Source organism: Triticum dicoccoides, chromosome 2B, assembly GCF_002162155.2.
Source record: "Triticum dicoccoides isolate Atlit2015 ecotype Zavitan chromosome 2B, WEW_v2.0, whole genome shotgun sequence".
In the NCBI taxonomy this organism is placed as follows: Eukaryota; Viridiplantae; Streptophyta; class Magnoliopsida; order Poales; family Poaceae; genus Triticum; species Triticum dicoccoides.
In genome coordinates this window covers 107840869-107847826 of record NC_041383.1, presented here as the reverse complement: position 1 = coordinate 107847826, position 6958 = coordinate 107840869, and positions in this window count along the sequence as shown.

Here is a 6958-nt window from a genome sequence, read left to right as displayed (position 1 = left end):
TTTGAAAATCCTACCGAGTGGAGATCAAACCTCCCACTCGGGGGCTTAGCTGCAGTCTAGTACTCGCCTAAGTATTTTAAAATCCTACCGAGTGGAGAGCAACCCTCCCACTCGGGGGCTTAGCTGCAGTCCAGTACTCGCCTAAGTATTTGAAAATCCTACCGAGTGGAGAGCAAACCTCCCACTCGGGAGCTTAGCTGCAGTTCAGTACTCGCCTAAGTATTTGAAAATCCTACCGAGTGGAGAGCAACCCTCCCACTCGGAGGCTTAGCTGCAGTCCAGTACTCGCCTAAGTATGAAATCCATTCCGATCCGCAAGGACGACGAGGTGTAGGTCGACTGCCGCCTTCTCCTTCGGAGCTACGCCACAAACACAACGTGCGCTCTGCGAGGATGATGAGGTGCGGGTCGACTGCCGCCTTCTCCTTCGGAGCTATGCCACAAATACAACGTGCACTCTGCAAGGACAACGAGGTGCAGGTCGACTGCCGCCTTCTCCTTCGGAGCTACGCCACAAATACAACATGCGCTCCATCCCGATCTGCAAGGACGTAGGTCGACTGCAATATGTGCTTCATCCCTACCTGCAAGAGCGATGAGGTGCAAGTCGACTGGATTGTCCACCTCAGAGCCGCGTCTCAAGCGCTAAAGTATACTCCGAGTGGAGAACAAAGTTCGCTCGAAGGCAAGTGCAAGCATATTCAACGATAAGCCAAGTTCAGATAATATCCTATGGGTTCGAAAGTTCTCAGGCGTCAAGCCTGTAAAAGTTTATCAGTTACAAAACCACTCGGCATTCCGAGGCAAATTTAAGACGAAGCATAGAAGTTTTTTACTCCTCGGGTGGAGGACTGTAGGGCGTAACAAACTGGTCCAAGTCGATTCCGTCAGCAATCCGAGTGGCAGCAGCAATGAAGGTCTCCATGAAAGATTGGAAGTCGTGCTTCTTGGTATTGGCAACTTTGATGGACGCCAGCTTTTCCTCTCGTGCATCCTTGCAATGAACATGGACCAGGGACAGAGCAACATCGGCGCCGCACTTGGCAGAAGATTTCTTCCATTCTTGCACTGGACTTGGAACTTCATTCGGTCGAGTCATTAGAGACTCGAGGTCATTTTGAAGCGTCGCTCCTGGCCAGAGTGTCTTGTCGATTCGCGATGCCGCAACCTTCAGTCGAGCAATGTAGTCAACCACACCAGCAACACGAGACTCCAGTCGGAGCACGTTCATAGCAGCTTCGTTCTTCACAAGAGACTTAATGGGGTCCAAGCCCGTCTCCACTCAACTGGTCTCCTCCTCGAAGTTTTGGCAGAATTCTGTAAACACAATCCAAAGGTAAACCAGTGGTTCTACGATAAGTCGATGATTACAAGTCAGTCGGGTAAGAGAGATTACCCTCAAGCATGATGAATAACTTCTTGGCGAGCCCTCCCAGATAAGCCTCCAGATCATTCTTCTTCCCAACCAGTTCACCAGCCTTGTCATTCAGAGCTATCTTATCATTCTTCAGGCGGCTGACTTCCTTGTTGGCCGCGTCGAGAGCAGCTTTCAGATTGGCGTTCTCCTCTTCAAGTTTACCGACTGAAGCCAGTTTTTCTTCCGCAAGCTTCGTTTTGTCCAAAGCCGCCTTCTGTGCCTCGGCAAGGTCATGGTCCTTCTTCTTCAGAGCCTCATTCATTTTATCTGCAAAATGACAATGAGATCAGAATCAGGAATGGGCAGAAAGATAAAGACAGTTGTCAAGTTCTCACCAATCATACCTTTTGCCTCGTCCTTCGCCTTCTTAAAGTTCTCCTGAACAAGCTTCAAGTCAAGGTTGAGCCGGATATGTTTGTTTTCCAATTCAGTATAGCGAGCCACAAGCTCGCAGGATTTCTGCGAAGGGTCAATCGACGGACATCAAAGATAGGTTGCTTCCGAGTGACTAAGAGGAAACTCATAGCATTTCTAAGACTACAGCCGAATCAAAATATTCCACAGTAGTCTCGGGGACTACACCCAGTGGGTGCACTCAGTGTGCCCCCACTGGTTCTACCGACTCGGTCCGATCAGTCGGCCGAAAGAGACAAAGAGGTTATGATCCTAAAACTATAGCTCTATAGCTAACTGCCAGCAGTCAGCCTTGGTCTCATCATGATCTACCAAAAAACAGGTTCTTCAGACTACAGTCGACTGCCAGCAGTCAACCATAGTCTCGGGGACTACACCCAGTAGGTGCACTCAGCGTGCCCCCACTGGTTCCAAGATTCCATTCGACATGGTCCGACCAGACCGAGTGAAGAAGTTAGAGTGAAGAAATTCAAAATACAAAGACTACAGTCGACTGCCAATAGTCCACCATAGTCTCAGAGACTACACCCAGTGGGTGCACTCAGCGTGCTCCCACCAATCCAAAAATTCAATCGACACACCCAGTGGGTGTACATGTACAAAGATCTTCGGAAAGAAAGTCTTTAGATAGCATATCCTAACAGAACAAGCGGTGGCCAACTAACCTGGACATTGCTCTGAAGGGCTGAGCTAGCATCATAGGCCGCTTGACTGGCTTCCCGGATCGCCTTCACCTGCTCCATCATGATCCCCGCCTGGCGTATAGCCTCCTTGGCATCACCCGCTTGGTCCTTTGGGACGTGGTGTGTGGCAAAAAGGGAGGGCGGGTCAGCAGTCGATGATGAAGGTCGGGCACTCGTCAGCGGCACAATGAAGGACAAAGAATTCCGAGTGATGTTGCCACCCTCTTGAACCAATGTCTTAGGCACTAATGCAGTTTGAGTGGCCTTGCCAGCCGGCACCTTTCTATTCTTCCTCGACCTCAGTGGCGCCTCGTCGTCATCATCAGGGAGATCGATGACATGAGGAGGAACTACAGGAAAAATACAAAGTTAAAATCAAAAATCCAATCGACCAAAAGTGAAACTACAGAGAGCGTACCAAGGTTGGAGGTGGCAGTGTCTTCCATTTCCTGGTCTTCGTTCTTGGCGGAGGTCTCGGAAGTAGCAGCACTGCAGATTTCAGAAACCAGTCGGATAATCAATGAGTCGACCCAGAGTTCGTCCGTGCTAAACGAGAAAACACAGTTCTATTGTTACCTGGAAATGGTGGGAATGGCCATTCTTATCTTGGGCAAGGACTTCGGCGGCTTTGATGGCATCGCTCGTGGATGCTTCGGCGTTTTTTCAGTCGGCGCCGGAGAAGCCGCTCGAGGGCGCTTCGACGATTGCCCAACGGGCGCAATCGCTTTGCCACGCTCGCTCGCGGGATTGTAGGTGAGCTTGGATCGCCTTTCTGTGCGAGGAGGATCGACTTCCTCCTCCTCTTCCTCTTCACTGGAGCCATCGTCATCCTCTTCCCCCTCATCATCAGATTGCCACTCCTCCTCACTTTCACCTCCGCTCGCCTCTTCCTCCTCGGCCTGTTCTTGCGCCCCGTTGGGCATCGAGTACATCTCAGTAGTGGCCTAGAAGACAATAAGCAAGACAAAAGTCAGTCGGCTGATTTTAAGTGAACAGAATGAAGAAAATAGGATCATAGTCAGAGATGCAGAATTGGACCTTGTCTACGTCGTATGATTGGTCGAGTGGAGGAATCCTCCTGGCTCCTCGGGGGTTGTCTTTGTTCCCTGTGATGCTCGCCAGCCACCTCTCCAGCGTGGCATCGTCAATCTCCTCCGGGTGGATCCGAGTGGTGTCCTCAGTGCCAGAATACAACCACATCGGATGGTCTCGAGCTTGAAGTGGCTGGATGCGTCGTCGGAGGAAGACCTCCAAGAGGTCCATGCCGGTCACCCCGTCACGGATAAGCTGGACAATACGTTCGACCAACGCCTTAACATGTGCCTTCTCTTCCGGGGTCACCTTCAAAGAGGAAGGCTTCCTCACTCGGTCCATGGAAAAAGGAGGGAGTCTAGTTGACTGCCCTGGCGTCGGCTAGTCTTTGCAGTAGAACCAGGTCGACTGCCATCCACGGACCAAGTCGGGTAGGATCATGGCCGAAAAAACACTTTCCCCCTCATTTGAACCCCAAGACCCCCACACATCTGAATCACTTGTGTTCTCTCATCACTCGGATTGGCCTTTTTCACCGTCTGGGAGCGATAGGTGAAGATGTGCTTGAAAAGACCCCAATGAGGCCGATAACCCAAGAAATTGTCGCACAAAGGCACGAAAGCAGCGAGGTATACGATGGTGTTGGGTGTGAAGTGGTGGAGTTGCGCCCCAAAGAAATTTAGAAATCCCCGAAAGAAAGGGTGAGGCGGCAAAGAAAACCCACAGTCGACATGGGTGGCCAAGAGAACGCACTCACCCTCCTGAGGTTGCGGCTCAGACTCCTTCCCCGGGAGCGTGCGCCGATCCATGGGGGATCAGTCCTCCATCAGCCAGGTCATCAAGATCTGCTTGACGAATCGTCTAGCGGATCTAGTCTCCCTAGATCCAGCCCTGCGGCAGGCCGGCCCTCGATGAAGATCCGCCTCGACTGGTCGCCCTTCCCTCCGCCTTCGCCGTCGCTTTCTTCGCCCGCTCCAGAGCTGCCGTCTTCTCTTTCACCATCATCGTCGGCGAGACGCGCACGGGGCAGCGGCACTGAGACGGAAGCGAACGCGGCGGATAAGTCCGAGGAAGAGAGGAGGAAATGAGAACGCACTGTTCAAAAACCCCCGTCCAGCGCCTTATATGAGGTTACTTCCGAGTGACTGACTTGTAGGCCCGGGCGATCCTGTCAAATCCTGCAACAGTCGCGCGCGCGATACGTGGCGAAAAAGGTGGCGTGGAGATCGAGGCATCCCTGCCTTATCCCATCCGATTACTGCGGCCTCCTCCGCCCCGCGCGCTTCCCGAAATGTGAATCCCGCTAAATCCGCGAGCTGCAAACCAACTCGTCAGACAAAAGATCTCCTCCGCCCTGTCGCTCGGAGCTCTCCAAGTAAAAAACTTCACTCAACGGATACAAAGAATGGATCAAGGCGATTGAAAAAGAAGTTGGTGCCGTCACCTAAAGTTCATTGATCCAGAACAAGATATACGCGTAACACGAAGATGGGTCGGAAGTGTGTTCAACTCCTTCCCCACTCAAACCTCGATTCATTCGGGGGCTAATGACGAAGCTATGTACCTAGGGTTCATGGACCTGTCCAAGATACCCTCCCCAAGGACATCTCTAGAAGAAATCACCTTTCAATCGACCCGGAAATGTTCCACTCGACGGACTCAAAGACACTCGACCATGAAGCCATCCACTCGACAGCCAGGAGACCTAAGGTCACTCTGCACGCCAACGGTCGGTCATTAAGTAGCTTTTATGGTCATCATAGCACTTTATTTGTAGCGTTACCAGTAACGCCCGATCTTAATGTATCTTAAACCCTGCATAACTGAGGGTCGGAGGGGTCTAGCAGACTCTATATAAGCCACCCCCCTCCTCAGTGTAAAGGGTTCGCATTCCTATAACTCATACGCACATAATCCAATCGACCGCCTCCGGGCTCCGAGACGTAAGGCTGTTACTTCCTCCGAGAAGGGCCTGAACTCGTAAATCCCTTGCGTATACAACTACTCCATAGCTAGGATCTTGCCTCTCCATTCCTACCCCCTACACTACTGTCAGACTTAGAACCACGACAATAGGTGCGTCGACGACGATGTCCTGGCGCCAGTGGGACTGGCGAGCACGTGGTGGTGGTGCTCGCTTCAGGATGGCTCCGATCTCGAGCAGAGCAGCGGTCAGGGCGGCGTCCTTGCCCGGTGCGGCGGTGGCCTTCGCTTCCATGGCCGACGAGATGCGTGCTTCGGCAGGCAGCCTTGCTTGGCGATGGCTGGTGGAGGCGGCGGTGGATCTGGCGCCCGTCCAGATCCGTCGCCGCATGGTTTTTGGCCGGCCTGCGGCGCGTGGAGGAGCCGGTGAGGGGCGGCTGGAGGCCTCTATTGGCGATCCGGCGGCTGCGTCCGTCTTCACGGCATGGATTCACGCGGATCCAGCTAGTGTGGAGTCGGGATGACGTGATTGCTGGTGAAAACGGTGTTGACCTTGATTATGGCGGACGACGGCGATGCCTTTGGTGTAATCTACTTGTCAAAGGCATCGTCGGTTGCAATCGTCGTCACCTTGATCTGGCTGCCCCGGGGTTAACTCCGGATATGGGAATCCTAGACCGGACGATGTCGCAACCTTTTGAGTCAGGAGGAGCAGTGTTGCTTCTACCAAGGCTACGATGACAGGTCTCGGCGTCGTGGCATTCCGAGCCTCGACGACGGACGCATGTTAACGAACATGCGCAGGTGGCGGCGCTGTCGGACGTTGCCGTGGCATCGACTACAGCATGTCCTGGCAAGGCCGCAATTAGGCCAACCAAGCCAGGAGTCACTCGCCTTTATCCAAGAGTTCTCCATGACCGTCTAATTGACGCTTGAGCAATTAGTGCCAATACCTATTTGGCGCTTAAGGCGTCACTTATAAGATATTTGGTACATGCCGCACTCCCTAGTACTAGTACTAACGTCTGACCCATGTAACTGAACAAGACTAGTTACTTTTTTTGGGTTTCGGAAAGCCTCTAGCAGCTTTTGGGTTCCTTTTTTTTGTTGGGTTTTATATGTTTGTTCGGCCAGTTTTTTTTAGCTTTTTCTGCCTTTTTTGCTTTTTTATTTTTTATTTTTTAATATGTGAACATTTTTAAACATACAAACTTTGTGTAATTCATGAACATTTTTCAAATTTGTGAATATTTCTTTGAAATACGTAAATTATTTGTTAAATATCAACCTTTTTTTGAAATAAAATCCATGTTTTTTTTCAAACTCAGAAACTTTTCTAAAACTAAGGCAATGTCCTTTACGTTGCAACGCAACGAGATATAAATATTCTAGTACGTTAGTTTGTGATTTATCTGCTCATATAAATGTGATTGTGTAAATAAATATTTATCAAATTTTATTTGTGATTTACCTTATAGTTTGATAAGAA